Below are 14,799 nucleotides of genomic sequence, written 5' to 3' on the forward strand. Positions count from 1 at the left end.
GTACTCAAAGCGCTTTGACAGTATTTCCACATTCACCCATTCACACACACATTCACACACTGATGACGGGAGCTGCCATGCAAGGCGCTAACCAGCAGCCATCATGAGCAAGGGGTGAAGTGTCTTGCCCAAGGACACAACGGATGTGACTAGGATGGTAGAAGGTGGGGATTGAACCCCAGTAACCAGCAACCCTCCGATTGCTGGCACGGCCACTACCAACTTCGCCACGCCGTCCCATAACAATAACAATGAATAATTTCTAAGTCTTTGTTAGCCGTTTGTGAGGTTTTGTGCTCGTGCGCTACGTTCGCTCACATCCTGTGCATCTCCTGGGGGCTAAGCCCCCCCTGTCCTTAAAAGCTAGTGACGCCCCTGAGTTAAGACCTTTGTTAGTTCGGAATCTGGGTTTAACGTGGTTAGTGGAGCTCCCCCTGGTGTTGTGGTTATGGCAGTCATTTACGTTAAGGAAGTAGTTTGACATGTACTTCGGTATCAGGGAGGTGTAGTGGATTTTATAGACTAGGCTCAGTGCAAGTTGCTTTACTCTGTCCTCCACCCTGAGCCAGCCCACTTTGGAGAAGTGGGTAGGAGTGAGGTGGGATCTGGGGTGGAGGTCTAGAAGTAATCTGACTAGCTTGTTCTGGGATGTTTGGAGTTTAGATTTGAGGGTTTTGGAGGTGCTAGGGTACCAGGAGGTGCATGCGTAATCGAAAAAGGGTTGAACGAGAGTTCCCGCCAGAATCCTCATGGTGCTTTTGTTGACCAGAGAGGAGATTCTATAGAGAAATCTCGTTCGTTCATATAGGGCTCTGTCATCACCCCCTGGAGGGCCGACAAAAAATATCAGTTTCGCAGCTGTGGCGCAGAGGTACTCAGTTGTACTACACTTTTCCACCATTTGTGGCAGTAATGACATTATCAAACAAACAAGAAGTTTGGAGCTAAAGTCATAGAGAAGTTTCTTAATGGCAAAAATTATGACTTAAGTGGTGAAGCTTTATTTTCATTTGCACTTTAATTTTATTGACAGTTTGGTTGAAAAACATATTTATTAATTTAGTTTATTATTTTCGCACAGCATAATTGTATGTAAATTTAGTTTTGTCATTTATGTGTCTCTTCTTATGCAGTATATTTGGTTAGTACTTATTTTTCTAATCTGCCTGACCTAAGCCTAAGGTTCATGTGTTAAATATATAACAATCTTTGTAATTAACAAATGGTTTCATATCATTTGACAAGGTTGTAAACTGTAATAGGTTACATATAATTATTTAATATGACTAAAACCACGAGTGAGATTACTAAATCAGTGTTAATATTTGAATGGGCTCTGGGTACCTCTGTAGTGAAAAACTTGAGAAAATGTAAAGCACAGATCCGCGAAGCCTCTTTAGATTAAGTGTTGAGTTTTAATTTGCCAGCATCGGACAGTGTTTTGTGTGTTTATTTTAATACAGTGTTTTTGTCCTTGATTCCAAGGTTGGCAGTTCAACAGAACTCTTGTAAATAGTTGAAATGTGACTCAAGAAAAGCTATTGGCGTTGAGGTGATAAAAGCATCCTCTGCAGTCTTCTCAGTTTCAGGCAGGCTAAAAACACCAAAGAACTTGACAGTTGATACCCAGGCAGAGCAGTTATTGGACAGAGGATAAAAGGCCCTAAAAATCCAAGCTACAACTTCTGACGCAAGAAAAAGAAAGCTGTGTAAAATGGAGGCGTACAGGGTAAAACAGCTTGAAAAAGAAACCAATAGCTGGTAAAAGTTTCTTCACCAATAGATCAGACTTTATCATCAAAGAAAGCAAACAACATGGATGAGTTCAAGGAACGTTCAAGAAACTTGTTGTTGGAGTTGGAGTTCAGAGACGGAGTCAGTACAGTCAGAAATGACAATAATGAGTTCATAGATGTCAATGAAGATTATATTGAAGTTTCCGAGTCAGAAGACGAGGTCTATCCAGATATCAACTTACCATTTGGATATCAGGCAAAGTTTAAAGAAGCAAAATAGATCAATTAGTCTGACCAGTTGACAGGATATGGTCAAAATAAGCTTGACTTCATAATAGTTAGTAACCATATTGAAGGTATCCACTGTTTGGTAAACCGGACAGCTATAGAGTTCTCCGAGTGAGGCACCTGCACAGACATTTTGGGGGACAGGTGTTCAAGCCAGAAAAAAAGGCACCCTTCGCAAAAAATATTGATAAAACCACTATGATAAAAATCACAGCAGGATAGTTACAATTTATAGAGTAACAATTACAAACACAAATTAACGAATTGCATTAAAAAATACAGTTTACATTTTTTTTTTACTGTTTTCTGATAGAGTTAAAGTACAAGCAGCATCACAGTAATAATCCATCCATCCATTTTTCTACCGCTTGTCCATCTCGTACAAATATACCTCACCAGACGTCGTAGCTCACCTACCTTTTATCTTGAAAATGATGATCTTAAATGAAACTAAACTAGCCAACTTGTCAAATTTGTAATAACAGTAAAACTGTAGTTCAATGATTTGCTTGCTCATCCATCTCCCTTTCAAAATGGATAGCTCAGTTGTTATGGCGCTTACCAGTGACACCCATGGACATAGATTTGAGTCCAGATTAATTTTTTATTTATTGATTGATTCAACGGCGTTTTGGGATAAAAATGAAAACCCCTTATTTTTCACATTTTCACGGGGGAATTTGCCCTATATTGAAATGCACATTTTGCATTAAAATGACAAACAACAGTAAACAACAGCTGGACAAGGGGTTGAGTTGTTTTTCTCATTTGTTTAGGAAAATAAACAATGTAATGTTTTCAGCAGACCTAAAGTTGTGGTTAACTTCGCACCAAACTACATAAAAAAATTGCACAAACATTGTTTTACAGGGTTTTTTCGGACTATAAGGCGCACTTAAAATCCTTTCACTTTTTCAAAAATCAATGGTGCGCTTAATCGAAGCAATTTGGTACATGGTGTAATGATAAGTCTGACCAGTAAATAGCATTCACACATAACGGATAGGTGTGGACTGCAGAATGACACCTGTTCAATAAATGATGCTAGCAAGTACCGGTAAGCAAGCAACACCAAAACTTAGATGTTTCATTGAGAATATAGAACATTACACACAAACATCTGTCAAAATGTTTTAGTATGACTTTGGTAATATACAAAGCCGGACCTCTCAGACGTACTGTGCTTGAACATACGGGTATTATTATGGTGTGTGTGTACAAAGACCCCAAAATTACATCTATTAGGAGACATTATCGGGTATTTTGTTTCGCAATATTATGCAAAACCTACTTTTCTTACCTATTGGTGCCTGCTGATGTGTATTTGGGATCTGCGTAAGTCCCGAACATTTGCGCATGTTGTCTTGTTGTGGGGCATTCATCTTCCCCTGTTGCCATTTCAATATATTGTAGCGTACAGTTCTAACTTAAATCTGTCAGTAGACTCGCTATGGAAGCGCTAAAAACTACTGGTACAACAAAAACGACAGGGAGAAGATGCAGTCGAAGTGGAAACACGTAAATTGGATCCGCCCACAAAATGTCAGATTCTGAAGAGACGCTTGAAGATGGTCTGTAAAACATAATCTATGCAACATTTCGACCAAAGAACCACCATTACATGTTCTGTAGACCACAAGGATGTGTTTTAAACGTAGGGAAAAAAATCATAATATGACCCCTTTAATGCGCCTTATAGTCTGAAAAATACGGTACTTGTCTGTCTGATGCTACATGAGGAAATGGAGGGTTGGGAGGCGTCAGGAAGGATGTTAAGCACTTTGGGGAAGAATCCTCACCATAACTGAAATATATGGGAATTGATTATTGTTTATTCTTAAATGAATGAAGAAAAAAAACACTTTTCTCATGGATAGCAAAAGTTCAGAGGCTTGAGCACTACTAGCGGTCGACCTGTACAAGCGCCTGCACTTAGCAGTCGTTGAAGAACAAATGAAGTAAATTAAGCTATGTTAGCTTGGTAGCATCCATCAAAAAGGGACTTGGATAACGGAATACGGGATCTTACAATTTCAAGAATAAACATGAAGCGACTTGCAAAGGAAAAACAACAGTTGCAAATCTGTACTGTGAAGATGGAAGCAGTTAGTGTCCCCATCTTCAATGACTGCAAATGAGAGTATCACAGATGGGGAAATGTGCAGAGAAGGGAAATGCCATCTGGATCTCTGGTGGGGTGGGAAAAAAAACAAAAACAAACTTAAACTGAAAAATAATAAGTATCATATAATTTTATGGTTGATACTAAGGGGTTAGATAATTTCTTTTACTATCAAAAAATATTTGGTCATTTTTGTTGTTGCTTACCAACTCAGCAAATAAATCCCTAGACACAGGAGGGCTTTAAGAGCAAAAACCAGATGTTTTAAATCAGATCCAGAAGGGTAAATAATTTTAATATTTAATTTTGTCTGATTATAATTGCTATCATTTGATCTTGACAATTTTATGTGTCAGTGTCAGCATTGGTATGGCCAATACTGCCCCTGTTACTACTTAGTATTGGATCGATATCCACATTTTAGTATCTCCTAAAATGAGTGTAAAGTATCCAAACAACAGAAGAATGAATGCTTATTACATTTTAACAGTATAGATAGAAACATGTTACATCAGAAAGTAACAAGATAATACCAGTAAATTAGCAAGTAGATTAATAACAGTTTTGTGAAAATAAAAAGATATGACACAATATGTTACTGCATACAGCTTTTTTCATATTACATCGTCTTTTTGCTATTTTTTCTTACATGTTCAATTAAATAAACGTTGTCAAAAAGCATGTTGTTTCAACGTTGTGTTTGTGTTGTAGAATATTGGTTGGAAAAAGACCAAAATTCATTGGTCAAATCGTCAGAACCCAACATTGATTAAACGTTGTCAAAAAGCATGTTGTTTCAACGTTGTATTTGAGTTGTAGAATATTGGTTGGGAAATGACCAAAATTCAATGGTCAAATAACTCCACGTCACAACCTGACATTGAATAAACGTTGTCAAAAAGCATGTTGTTTCAACGTTGTGTTTGTGTTGTAGAATATTGGTTGGGAAAAGACAAACATTCAATGGTCAAATCAACGTCACAACCCGACATTGAATAAATGTTGTCAAAAAGCATGTTGTTTCAACGTTGTATTTGAATTGTAGAATATTGGTTGGGAAATGACCAAAATTCAATGGTCAAATCAACGTCACAACCTGACATTGAATAAACGTTGTCAAAAGGCATGTTGTTTCAACGTTGTGTTTGGGTTGTAGAATATTGATTTGAAAAAGACCAAAATTCAATGGTCAAATCAACGTCAGAACCCAACATTGATTAAACGTTGTCAAAAAGCATGTTGTTTCAACGTTGTATTTGAGTTGTAGAATGTTTGTTGGAAAAATACCAAAATTCAAAGGTCAAATCAACGTCAGAACCCAACATGAATTAAACATTGTCAAAAATCATGTTGTTCAAACGTTATGTTTGAGTTGCTCAACATCAGGACCTAATTCAACAAGTGCTCTACGTTGTTTTAATGTCATGTGCCTGCTGGGGTTAGAATAACAAATAATGAGTGGTACTTACAGTGATTACAAATACATTGTAGGCAGACACCACAGTTGATATACTCCACACAAAAGTCACAATTTCTGTGATTGTTGGTCCAAATCTAATGAAGATTTTGGCAAAATGAGGGCAATACATTTCTTTTTTGGTTCTGTGTATTTTTTTTACGTTTATTGTGCCATCAGCAGGGTAAGAGTACCGTTACTTTAGAATAATATGACTCAAGTATAAGTAAAAAGTAGTCATCAAAATAATTACTTGAGTAAGAGTAAAGTAAGTATTCTGTGAAAAAACTACTCAAGTATTGAGTAACTTGTAAGTAACTTCTGATTTATTTAGTAGCTATTTTTGAATGGTTCTTTGACTAAAATTGTAGTTGGCGTGTTTGTGTAACACATATAAATCATATACAATTTATTGAAGCATTTTTTCTTTAGTTGGTAGTGTACCGGTAATTATTTTTGGCTGAAATGTGAACATTTCTGATGAGATAAATGTTATTTTTACTAGTTTGAAAGTCATCATGATTTGTGCTGCCTTGTCTGACGACATGTCACTTTTTACAGTCAGTACATTTAAGTGCCCTAAATTAGTCTGATTTGTCAAATAGCTTTGTTGCCTTTATTTCCACAGCTACATGTGAAGTTCTAGTTTCCATGCTCTTATCTCTATTGTGACTGTTGGCCATACGCAGTGTGCCTCTTGTACACCAGGGGGCGATTGTGGTCATTTCAGCTTATTTAACTATGTGGGAATGTAAATACACTACAGTAGAAGAAGAGAATACTACATGCTAAAAAAAAAAAAAAACTAGCGCTAGTATCTTTCAATCTCCAGATTCAACAGATAAGTACAAATTTCAACTGCTATTTGGTGCTGTTGGAAATGTTTTAATGTGTTTAAATGACACTTGTGGTTATTAGGATTAACAGAAACATCCAAAAAGATAACTTTTTTGCTAACTATTTGACGAGGTTGTGCTTAACCATGAATTGATTAACATGGACTCCGACTTAAACAAGTTGAAAAACGTATTCGGGTGTTACCATTTAGTGGTCAATTGTACGGAATATGTACTGTACTGTGCAATCTACTAATAAAAGTCTCAATCAAAAATGACTGTCAGGATGTGCTGACATTATGTCACGTCATTAAAGTGTCTTCTTTTGGAACCATTCATACGTTTCTATTTTATCATACCGCCGGCTTTTGATACCGAGCGAAAACCGGGTCTCCCGATGCTTCGATATTCCATGAATTCGAATCCCTTTTTGAGAACAGGGTTCTCGTTATCGAAGCCACTATACCGTATTTTCGCGACCATAGGGCGCACCGTATTAAAAGGCGCCGTGTCAGTTACGGGTGCTATTTCTGTATTTAACGCATAAAGAAGACGCAGCGTATTTTTGGGCGTATTTTTAAACATACGCTAGCATGCATGGACGCTGTTTTAAAAAGGCAGCAGGAGCAAAGCTGAGTTTGGTTGTACTTTTATTGAAGTATTTATCAATGTACTCACATTATTTTCTGATCAATCCTCATCCACAAATGAACAGCTGGGCAAGTTCTCCATCAAACACGCCAGATTCCCTCTCCTCATTTTCAAAGTCAGTCACTTTTGCGAAAGCTCCAACAACAGTGCAAACAGACACGTTAACTCAAGCATCCACAATCCATTCACAAATTGTGGCGTAACTCGCCCGACGTTACCTCCCAGTTTTCGTGAAGCTGTGTTCGTCTGTCATTCATGACGCTCACAACTTCACTTTGAACGTCCTGTTCACACCCATGTCCAGCGGTTGGAGTTCCTTCGTCATGCCTTAATGATGACTCCAGGTGGAAACTTTTCTTTCGGCACCGTCTTCCGCTTGAAAATCACCATAGGTGGCAGTTTCTGGCCATTAGCATAGCAAGCTAGCACAACAGTAAAATACTACTTCTCTTGCCCCATTGTGCGTATCGATTTGCTACCGTGCTGGTCCCCTTCTTCTCCACTGTGTGCTTCACCGGGATGTCGAAAGTGAGCGGCACCTCGTCCATGTTGGTGATGTGTTTGTCGGCAATTTTTTAAATTTACAACGCACATAGCAGCACTATATGCTCACTGGGGGGCGTGCCTTTAGCGTCCTCTCTCACCTGAAACCTTCACCCTTTAACGTCCGCATGCTGTCCTCAGCCACATCCGCTTTTCCTCCATATAAACAGTGTGCCGGCCCAGTCACATAACATCCACGGCTTTTGGAACTCACCGCACACACAACAACCTATCTGGATTCGATAAGAGATTTGATAAGGAATCGGTTCGATAAGAGGATTCGATAATGGCATCGACCTCGGAAATTTCTTAACGAACATTATCCCTAGAGCCCGGTAGAATGCAAGGCTCCGTTTGATTGGTGGAATGGAGTCAAACGTCGCTAGTGCTTACATTGGATTGGCGTAACAAAGTCACGTGACAATGCCTACCGGAAGAAGGCTCGCTGACAAATGAATACGTAATAATTTATGAATAATTGTGATATAACTTAATGTAACTTTCGGAATGAAAGTCAATGTAATGGAGTAGAAGAAGTGTTTTTTTTTGGTCACAAAAATACTCACGTAAAAGTAAAAAGTATGTTACATTAAAACTACTCTGACGAGTACAGTTTTTTCAAAAGGATACTTAAGTAAATGTTACTACACACCAACAGGAGCGTGTTAGAGTGCTTGCTAATGTAGCAGCTGAGTGCGTCAAATACAGCTGCAAAATTATACTTTGACAAAATAAAAGCACGTTTTGCTGTAAGTTTATGAGCTGGAATATGTTTAGAACTATGTATATAGACGCCGCACACGCATACTTGCCAACCCTCTCGAATTTCCCGGGAGACTCCCGAAATTCAGCGCCTCTCCCGAAAACCTCCCGGGACAAATATTCTCCCGAAAATCTCCCGATTTTCAGCAGGAGACGCCCCCTCCAGCTCCATGCGGACCTGAGTGAGGACAGCCTTTTTTCACTACGGGAGGACAACAGGGTGACAAGAACTAAATCATCCAGACTAGAGATACATTGTATTATTATGTTTATCTTACCTAAAAATAAATAGATATTTATTAATTATAAAAAAAATAAAAATAAAATACATTTTTACTATATTTTGCTAAAAACATCAAAATTAATTGTATTTTAATTTTAATTTTTTCTGACTCCTTATTACATCCAGCCATAGAATTTTACATTAAAATAAACATATTTGAAATAATTACTTTTAAATTATCGTAATAATTCATTTAAAATGACCATATTTAATTATTAAAATAATTGCTTGTTTATCAACAACTTTAGCATTTTATTCACTACATTTTGAAGCTCTCAGAAGCCAAGTTATGTTATATTCCTTAATATTTATTTATGCAAGTTTGAAGTATCAATTATCCAAACACAGTTTGGTTTGCATATTTTCAGGATGTAGATATATATATATGTATATATATATATATATATATATATATATATATATATATATATATATGTATATATATATGTATGAAATACTTGACTTGGTGAATTCTTCAATATACTCCTCCCCTCTTAACCACGCCCCCAACCACGCCCCACCCCACCCCCGACCAGGCCCCCACCTCCCGAAATCGGAGGTCTCAAGGTTGGCAAGTATGCGCACACGTCCTTGGTAGCAAAGATGGCGCCTCTTGTTTAGTTGGCCATACTTTCTGCCACTAGTGCAGGGGTTCTTAACCTGGGTTCGATCAAACCCTAGGGGTTCGGTGAGTCGGGCTCAGGGGTTCGGCGGAGGTCAAAACACACCCGACTCATTGTGTAAATACAAACTTCTCCCTATCGGCGTATTACGGATACGGCAACAGCTGACTGATTTGCAGGTGTGTAATTTGTTCTGAGTTTATGCACTGTGTTGGTTTTGTTGTTTGAACAAGGTGATGTTCATGCACGGTTCATTTTATGCATCAGTAAAAAAATATGGTAACACTTTAGTATGGGGAAGATATTCACCATTAATTAGTTGCTTATTAACATGCAAATTAGTAACATATTGGCTCTTAACTAGTCTTTATTAAGTACTTATTAATGCCTTTTTCGGCATGGCCTTATTATAACCCTAACCCTCTAACCCTGACCCTAACTCTAACCAAATAACTCTAAATTAAGTCTTTATTACTTAGAATATGTTCCCCTAGTATCCAAATAACTCTAAATTAAAGGCCTACTGAAACCCACTACTACCGACCACGCAGTCTGATAGTTTATATATCAATGATGAAATCTTAACATTGCAACACATGCCAATACGACCGGGTTAACTTATAAAGTGCAATTTTAAATTTCCTGCGAAACTTCCGGTTGAAAACATCTAGGTATAATGACGTATGCGCGTGACGTCGATGGTTGAAACGGAAGTATTGGGACGCCATTGTATCAATACAAAAAGCTCAGTTTTCATCGCAAAATTCCACAGTATTCTGGACTTCTGTGTTGGTGAATCTTTTTCAATTTGTTTAATGAACAATGGAGACTGCAAAGAAGAAAGCTGTAGATGCGATCGGTGTATTAGCGTCTGGCTACAGCAACACAACCAGGAGGACTTTGACTTGGATAGCAGACGCGCTATCCAACGCTAGCCGCCGACCGCATCAATGATCGGGTGAAGTCCTTCGTCGCTCTGTCGATCACTGGAACGCAGGTGAGCTTCGGTGTTGATGAGCAGATGAGGGTTGGCGTAGGTGGAGAGCTAATGTTTTTATCATAGCTCTGTCGAGGTCCGTAGCTAAGTTAGATTCAATGGCGTCGTTAGCAACAGCATTGTTAAGCTTCGCCAGGCTGGAAAGCATTAACCGTGTAGTTACAGGTCCATGGTTTAATAGTATTGTTGATTTTCTGTCTATCCTTCCAGTCAGGGGTTTATTTCTTTTGTTTCTATCTGCAGTTAAGCCCGATGCTATCACGTTAGCTCCGTAGCTAAAGTGCTTCCCCGATGTATTGTCGTGGAGATAAAAGTCACTGTGAATGTCCATTTCGCGTTCTCGACTCTCATTTTCAAGAGGATATAGTATCCGAGGTGGTTTAAAATACAAATCCGTGATCCACAATAGAAAAAGGAGAGAGTGTGGAATCCAATGAGCCCTTGTATCTAAGTTACGGTCAGAGCGAAAAAAGATGCGTCCTGCACTGCACTCTAATACTTCACTCTCACGTTCCTCATCCACGAATCTTTCATCCTGGCTCAAATTAATGGGGTAATCGTCGCTTTCTCGGTCCCAATCGCTCTCGCTGCTGGTGTAAACAATGGGGAAATGTGAGGAGACTTTCAACTTGTGACGTCACGCTACTTCCGGTACAGGCAAGCCTTTTTTTTATCAGCGACCAAAAGTTGAGAACTTTATCGTCGTTGTTCTATACTAAATCCTTCCAGCAAAAATATGGCAATATCGCGAAATGATCAAGTATGACACATAGAATGGATCTGCTATCCCCGTTTAAATAAAAAAAATTCATTTCAGTAGGCCTTTAAGTTTTTGTTACGTAGAATATGTTCCCCATACTAAAGTGTTACCAAAACATATAACTTTGTCTTGAATTTGAAAAAATATATATATATTTTTTTCACTAAAGAAAGGTTCGGTGAATGCGCATATGAAACTGGTGGGGTTCGGTACCTCCAACAAGGTTAAGAACCACTGCACTAGTGGTACACAGGCACCATCTAGTGGTACGCCATATAATCACTTAACTAAGTATTCAAACACAGTGTTACTGTTCTAACTGTGTGTAATGTTGTTGTTAAATAACACTTTTTTTTTTTTTTTGGGGGAAGGGGACATAGGTGTGGACTGCAGAATGACACCTGTTCAATAAATGACGCTAGCAAGTACCGGTAAGCAAGCAACACCAAAACTTAGATGTTTCATTGAGAATATAGAATATTACACACAAAAATCAGTCAAAAATGTTTTAGTACAACTTTGGTAAGTTACAAAGCCGGACCGCTCAGACGTACTGTGCTTCAACATACGGGTATTATTATGGTGTGTGTGTATAAGGACCCCAAAATGGCAACTATTAGGAGACATTATCGTGTGTTTTGTTTCGCAATATTATGCAAAACCAACTTTTCTTACCTATTTGTGCCTGCTGATGTGTATTTGGGATCTTCGTATTTGCGCATGTCTGCCATTGTTGTCTTGTGGGGCATTCATCTTCCCTCTGTTGCCATTTCTAATATAATGTAGCGTACAGTTCTAACTTATATCTGTCAGTAGACTCGCTATGGAAGTGCTAAAAACTACCGGTACAACAAAGACGACGGGGAGAAGACGCAGTCGAAGTGGAGACACGTAAAAAGGACCCGCCCACAAAACATCAGATTCTGAAGAGACGCTTGGAGATGGTCTGTAAAACATAATCTATGCAACATTTCGACCGCCATTACATGTTATGTAGACCACAAGGAAGTGTTTTGAATGTAGGAAAAAAATCCATAATATGACCCCTTTATTGGGCCTTATAATCCAGTGTGCCTTTTGAATGAAAATTGTTAAATAAAACATTTATTTTATTTTTGGGGAGGGGACATAGGGGAATTTTTTTTTTTTTAAGTGTCTGTTTCTTATTGTCTGTTATGTTTCTGTTGCTCGCCTGCCTTCCCTATTATTTTGTCCCTGCTGTTGTCATTTGTTGCTCCTCCTGAGCGCTTCCTTCCTCGGCGGGGGATGGCCCAATTGGACACACCTGGTCCTAATTTGTCCTTCGCTGGTGTGTCGCTTCAACGCATACCTAGCTTCCACCGCAGGTCAGTTTTGTTCCATTTTTAAAAATTCCATCCATCCATCTTCTTCCACTTATCCGAGGTTGGGTCGCGGGGGCAGCAGCCTAAGCAGAGAAGCCCAGACTTCCCTTTCCCCAGCCACTTCGTCCAGCTCCTCCCAACGTGTCCTGGGTCTTCCCCGTAGCCTTTTACCGGTCGGACGTGTCCCAAACATCTCCCTAGGGAGGCGTTTGGGGTGCATCCTGACCAGATACCACCTCATCTGGCTCCTCTTGATGTGGAGGAGCAGCGGCTTTACTTTGAGCTCCTCCCGGTTGACAGAGCATCTCACCCTATCTCTGGGAGAGCCACGCCACCGGACAAAGGAATCTTATTTAGGCCGCTTGTACCCGTGATCTTGTCCTATCGGTCATAACCCAAATCTCATGAACATACGTGACCAGTAAATTGAGAGCTTTGCCTTCCGGCTCAGCTCCTGCTTCACCACAAAGGATCGATACAGCGTCCGCATTACTGAAGACGCCGCACCGATCCGTCTGTCGATCTCACGATCCACTCTTCCCTCACTCGTGAACAAGACTCTGAGGTACTTGAACTCCTCCACTTGGGGCAGGGTCTCCTCCCCAACCCAGAGATGGCACTCCACCCTATTCCGGGCGAGAACCATGGACTCGGACTTGGAGGTGCTGATTCCCAACCCAGTCGCTTCACACTCGGCTGCGAACCGATCCAGCGAGAGCTGAAGATCCTGGCCAGATGAAGTCATCAGGACCACATCATCTGCAAAAAGCACAGAACTAATCCTGCAGCCACCAAACCGGATCCCCTCAAAGCCCTGACTGCGCCTAGAAATTCTGTCCATAAAAGTTATGAACAGAATCGGTGACAAAGGGCCACTTTGGCAGAGTCCAATGTTTTAAAAAAAAAACATTTTAAATGCATTTTTAATATTTTTTTTTATTTTACTCTAACCTGAATTTTCTTTTTGCTCACCTCGCCAGAGGTTGAGAGTTTTTCTTCTTTAAACTGAACATTCCCAGTGTGTCCCGGCCGATCGCTGGAAGCCTCATTGTGGACAGTATTTTTTATGGCGTGCACTTTTGCCCTAACCTGACTCTCGCCAGATCCTTGTAGTTCGCTGAGCTCCACACAAGGATCTGCGACTTCTCAATAGGAGATGTATTTCAGAAGGCGGGGCCTTGTAAAAAAATAATTGTATGTGATTGGATAAACCACTTGTCCGTTATCTTGAATCACGTGCTACTTCAATCACTCACATCCAAATCAACCCGTGACGCTGATGAGAGCGACGCTGGGAAATCCAAAACACAACAGCCGACATATTGGATAACGACAGAGCGAAAAGTTAGAGAACTTTTACTGAAACAACGCAGCAATAGATTCGACAAAACAGTTGCAATAGCAGAATCAATGTCAGCACACGACTCCTCGCTGCGTGCCTTCATTGTTTGAATCAAACAGTCACTTCGGCGCGACGTCACATCTATGAAATCCCGCCCGGCGATCCTGATTGGTTCATTATTTTTTGCTATCTTGAAGGAGTTTGCAATGCCCTCGAGCCCAGATCCTTGTGTGGAGCTCAGCGAATTACGTTCACATTGTCGAAAAACGTTTCACATTGTCATTGTGGGGTATTGTGTGTAGAATTTTGAGGGGGAAAAAATATTAATTTCACTTGGGAATAAGGCTGTTTGCTATATTTTCAATTGAAATGTATAACTACGATTTGGATCAGATTTTTGTTCTATTTTTGGGATGATGTGTTTAACTTGTTGATGTGTGATGATCCTTGTGTGGAGCTCAGCGAACTACAAGGATCTGGCGAGAGTCAGGATGCTTTTACAACCATCCCCTTCTTGTTTGGTATATTATCATTAAAGTACTGCACTTTTTGCTACTTTGCCTCATGTCTCTGCATCATACTTGCCAACCCTCCCGATTTTCCCGGGAGACTCCAGAATTTCAGTGCCCCTCCAGAAAATCTCCCGGGGCACCCATTCTCCCGAATTTCTCCCGATTTCCACCCGGACGACAATATTGGGGGCGTGCCTTAAAGGCACTGCCTTTATCAATCAATCAATCAATCTTTATTTATATAGCCCTAAATCACAAGTGTCTCAAAGGGCTGCACAAGCCACAACGACATCCTCGGTACAAAGCCCACATACGGGCAAGGAAAAACTCACCCCAGTGGGACGTCGATGTGAATGACTATGAGAAACCTTGGAGAGGACCGCATATGTGGGTAACCCCCCCCCCCCTCTAGGGGAGACCGAAAGCAATGGATGTCGAGTGGGTCTGACATAATATTGTGAGAGTCCAGTCCTCTACAACCTGTCGTCACGCCCGCTTTTTCTCCATACAAACAGCGTCCCTGCCCTGTCACATAATGTATGCGG

This window comes from Nerophis lumbriciformis, linkage group LG26 (genome assembly GCF_033978685.3).
Source record: "Nerophis lumbriciformis linkage group LG26, RoL_Nlum_v2.1, whole genome shotgun sequence".
Lineage (NCBI taxonomy): Eukaryota > Metazoa > Chordata > Actinopteri > Syngnathiformes > Syngnathidae > Nerophis > Nerophis lumbriciformis.